A 5,084-nucleotide genomic window follows, 5' to 3' on the forward strand; every position below is an offset into this window, starting at 1 on the left:
TTCCTGCTGGTTGGCCCATTTATATTTTGCATTTTTGCTAACTAACAGACCAGAAAATGGCTCCCCCTCCCTTTCAAACCTGCTTCCACTTGTAATAATTAACACTTTGCCCTTTGCCCCCGTCTCTCAAAGCACTTGACAAACATCACTCAGGCCTCACCACCACGGAGACGGGCAAGAATGACACCCCTCCGCTCCCCACCAGAGAAGGATACCCTACAGAGGAATAAACCAGGACACGGGAGCTAAAATAGGAAAGGAAAGGGCTTTTGTGACTGAAGCACTGGGCAGACCGCAGGAGACGGCTGCAATATCTGTTGCTGCCTCACATTCCCCACGTGATAGTAGGCAAGCTCTTCACAGCCTCTGTGCCTCAGCTTGCCCATCTGTAAAATGGACACTAGACTTCCACACCTGGATGGAGCGGCGAGGATAAACATCAGCTCCCACTGGTGGGGGGCCTTAGAGCAAGGTCTCCAGGTAAGTGAGCAGCGTGGCTGGAAAGAGAGCCTGGGTCTTGCTCCAAGAAGTCCTACCTTCGGCCACCGCTCGTCCACTCGCGACTCTTCAGAACAGGGCAGCATTGCTCGTCTCCGGGAAGCCAAGATTCAAGACCTGGAAACACCAACTCCCCTGTGCCCCAGCCCCAGGTCTGCGACTCATTCGGGTAGATTCAAAGCAGCCATTTCATATTCAAGCTATTTTTAGAGTTAACTCCGCATTTTGACACGCGATTGGAGCTGACAGGCAACACAGATGTAAGGTAGCTCCTACCAGGTGTTGAAGGCCTGGCCCAAGGCTAGGATCAGGCTGGGGAGATGTGGAACCGACAGCAAGCAGAAAAACTAAAGGGCCCTGCCAAGGCTTCGAGCTGTACAGTCACACTTGAAACGATCGCTACCGGCTGGCGCAGGAGCAAGAAGAGAGCTCCCCGACTGAAATCAGGGTGGGAGGGGACCAGGGGAAGTGGCTTGCTTGCATTGCTTTTGGATTAGTCTCCACTGCACCTTCGCCATAGGAAAGCATGGAGAGGCGTTCAGTTCTGCTCTTCCTCCCCTTCCGTAGCAAAAGGGCTTGCAGCACTACAGCCGAGCAGGCCCCCCAGGCGAGCAGCGACGTGCTGGGCTGTGCCGCAACAACTGTTTCACAAGGCACAACACTGCGCAGAGGAAGGGAAAGATGCAGGAAGCAAAGCGCAGAAGTCAGGGTGCGGGGTACTTTAGACAGGCGGAGCATACAATTGGGACACACCTGGCTAGCCTGCCTACTGCTAAAATGAGGCAGCGAGCCACGTTAGCCTGAAGGCAGGCAGCACCTTCCAGGCTAACTTCATACCACGCAAGCTCCTGCTTCTCCGACCCATGCAGTGTCCAAGGTGCTGCCCTGCCTTCCTTCTACAATGCACCAGGGGCTCTTCAGCAAGCGCCGGAACAAGGAAGCAGACAAAGTTTTTTGAGTAGATGGCATGCATCTCTTTTATGAGACCAACTACATAGTTGGAGAAGTTGTTTCTTTGCAACCTTTCGGTCACAACCGCCCTTCTTCAGGCATAGGGAGAGTCTGTAACAAGGAAGCAGCCCTCCAGGTATCCTTGAAACACCCAGCAGGACGCACTGCCCTCCCCAAAAGCGTACACCAAAGGGATCACACCACTCCTTCCTGGACCTCCCAACTGCACCTGCAAGCTCCGGGAAGCTGAACAGTTACACAAATGCACCTTTGTTTGGAAAGGGATTAAGGCTGCTTTAACGCGGCGCCCTGCCACCGCCCCTCAATGCAAACCCTACCCAGGCCAGCAACCAGCAAGTCCCAGACACTCCCGCGCCTGCCTGCCTGCCTGCACATACGTCGAGGGATTCTGCGTCCTCCCGCGGAGCTTCCTTCTGCCCTCAAGCAATGAGGAATCCTGCTACGTGTTTTCCCTCGCAGCAGACGGCAAAACTCGGTGACAGCCACAGCAGCGGCATCCTGTGCGCACAAGCTGTTTGCTATATGCTGGGTTACGGGAGAAGGACCAGGCCGGGGAGAAGGATTTGTATTACAGCGTAAATTTTTGAGTGGTGCTTCCTCCCTCCACTCCAACAGCCAGGAACTAGTTTCCAGGCTGCTCCAGTCCCACCAGTGGACCACGCTGGGCTAAGAGCCGAACCTACCTAGTTTGCTTCGATGTCTAGCACGCAGCTGGCTAAAAAGTCAGCAGAAGGTGGGCAATGCCTCGCTCTGCACTGGCTGCTCCACCGAAGAGGAACGGACTCACCGAGGCCTGCAGGAGTGACTGAAAAGCCTAGGACTGAGCCCCAGAGCACGACTTTTAGAGGGGTCCTCGTGGCTGTACATGATTGACTGCCTGTTTTTCCAGTCCCCCCCCCTCCCCTTTCCTTTTAAAAGCAATTAATTCACACAGTGATAAAATTTACCTGGGGCGTGATTAGCTCCAATCTCAACGGGTAGCTTCCGTCTCATTGTAAGTTATGGGAAATGATAGCCATCTTGAGCACAGGAAAATTGCGAGTTAGAGAAAGATAATGACTGTGTTTTTCTGTGCCAATAATTTCTTCAAATGCGCAGTCACAGCGAACTGGCAACAGTTTTAACTATGTGAGATGTGTAAACAACAAGCCAGCTATTTGCTAGGCAGACATTGCAAAAAAATGGTGAAAGTCTTAATTTTGTAAGATTACTTCTAGCTCAAACCAGCAACATGCCTAGTTAAAAACGCAGGGGGGGAAAAAAAAAAAAAACCAAAAAAACAATCTTCATCCATAGATTTGCACCATAAATCTGGGACAGATACTCTAGTCTTCATCCACGACAACGAGCTTGAATTCCTGCTCAATATAAAAAAAAAAAAATCAAAAAAATCACCTCTTCCTCTGTAAAAGAGGCATTACTACTCCACTAGCACAGCAAACTTAGCACCGACTGGATCCGCGTTTCAGCCACTGCTGGACAGATGCTTGTGCTACTTGGGCATGTTTGGTCAAGATGAGAGTTGCTTCATGTTGTGTTACCGACTTTATTCCTGAGTTCAGAGGCCAGGTGCAGTAAAAAAACGATTGCGTGACCCTGTCACAAAGCACTATTATTTTTTTTTTTTTTTTTTTTTTTGGGGGGGGGTTCTATAAACCACAAAAGATATATGAAATTCATTAAAAAAAAACCCAACCAACTTGATCAGTGATTAAAGAGACCTTTGGGATGACCCAAATGAGTTTCAGATGTCCAGGAGAAACAAGTGAGATTTGTGGTTAAAATACAAGACAAAAAAATCTTGGTTTTATTCCTTGGGGTGCCGCAGACTTTCTGCGTGACCTTGGGAAGTCAGCCTCTACGCACCTGTTTTCCATTTGTAATATGAGGATAATACTTTCCTGCTTCACAGGGGATGCTGTAAGGCTTAATTAATAATTGGAAAGCACTCTGAAAGGCTCCATTGGAAGCTACTTTACAAGTGTAAGGTGCTCACGGGGTAAGAAAGCCAACCCCAAGAGGGAAAGGCTGATTCAGAAGGAGAGGGCATTACCAGGAAGACAAAAAGACCAGACTTTTACCTGGCAACGGGTACAGGGGTCCTACCACTGTCTTGTCCTAGACCTACTTTCCATACAAGTTTCCTGAAAAACCCAACGGACACCTTGGTACTTCCGAATAGGGGGAAAAATAAAAATATACATTCGCACATCCAGCCCCTGCTGTGAACAAAGATCGCTGCTGTAGAGAGATTGCCTTACGAGCACGAAAACTAGCCGGTTGGCCTCCAGCTCCTTGCTGTCCACCGTGCAGAACAGCAACGGGGAAACTTGGCTGGAGCGCTTGAGAGACGGTGGGAAGCTCAACGTATCATCAGAACAAGAGATTTCTGTCCACAGATTCAGAAAAGCCAAGTTTCAGAGCGTGATGCTCGGCAGCGTCCTTCTGCAGCTACAAAGAAAAAGCCCTGTTCCCATGAAAGGCTGCAAAAGGCCTCCCGCTTCCTACAAGAGGTTTTCTAGCTCATCTCTGGCGAGTAGCTGTTCACATGCCCACGGGTCAGCATAAGAAGCCTGTTATCACTGTGCAACAAACTAGGACGGAGCAAAGCTGAATTCTCTGAACAGCCTGGGACAGAAGAGATGGAGCGGACTCGGCCGGCACACAAATGCCCCATAGTTGCAACTAAGACGTAGAGAGGAACTCAATGCATTCATTCACAACTGCCACAAATCTGTACTATGACGACCAGAAATGGTTCCAGACTCCCGTTTCACACCCCCTACGCAAGGCAGCATAGGACCCCTTTGCCTTAACGCTGCGAAAGGCCAGCGCCGATTCTTTTTGAACAGATGCCGGCCTTTCCCGGCATTAAGGCTGAGACGACTTGCCGACAAATGTTCTCACTGATCTCACTAAAGCTTCCCAAACCGTTAAGGTGGTAGGAAGATGAAACCTTCCCCCTTCACTGAACTGCATTTGTACGGTTTATAACTCTGTGATGGATAAAAGCTCTGCAGAAGCTGTAATTAATGTTTTTTCTTGGAAGGCATGCTCAACCCTTTGGCACTCATACCTTTAATGAAAAGCAATTTATCAACTTGCTTTGAAAAGCTGAATCTGCCTTTTTAATGCAGAGAGAGAGACACGCGTTGCTTAAAGCACATTCTGGGAACGTAATGCACACGCGAACGTTCACGAGCGCTGTCAGCCGCGGTCCTGATTTTGATACGGATGACACTAATCAGAATCCTCGTCTAGCCTGGCAGTAACATGTGCTTTCTGGCTTACCTGGGGCTCTCCAAGCTGCGACGCAGCCCAGCGGGAAGCTCACAGATGTGCTCTTGTAGAACTGAAGTCAGAGCCGCTTCTTCAGGGCATTATGGAAAACGCGGGACTTTGTCTCGACTGTGTGGCAGCTTTCTCACCTCTGAGCAGCACTCAGATGCCACGCGGGTGTACTGACTGCAGTTTGCACACCTGTTCGGCTTACAAAGCAGGCAAAAAATAAAGCGCTTACAGAGTGTGCAATGCTTGTTTCTCAAATCTAACGCTACCTTCTGCTGCTGATATATGCAAAAAGCTTTCAACGAGAAGAAAAGGCATTGCAGGAA

General features: G+C 49.6%; 1 protein-coding gene across 6 annotated transcripts in view; it reads right to left on the reverse strand.

Annotated features, from left to right (window-relative positions):
- FAM222B (family with sequence similarity 222 member B) overlaps positions 1-5,084 on the reverse strand; it is a 28,013-nt gene that overhangs the window by 18,301 nt on the left and 4,628 nt on the right. The window lies entirely within an intron of this gene.

This window comes from Alligator sinensis, unplaced genomic scaffold (genome assembly GCF_000455745.1).
Source record: "Alligator sinensis unplaced genomic scaffold, ASM45574v1 scaffold1244_1, whole genome shotgun sequence".
Classification (NCBI taxonomy): Eukaryota; Metazoa; Chordata; order Crocodylia; family Alligatoridae; genus Alligator; species Alligator sinensis.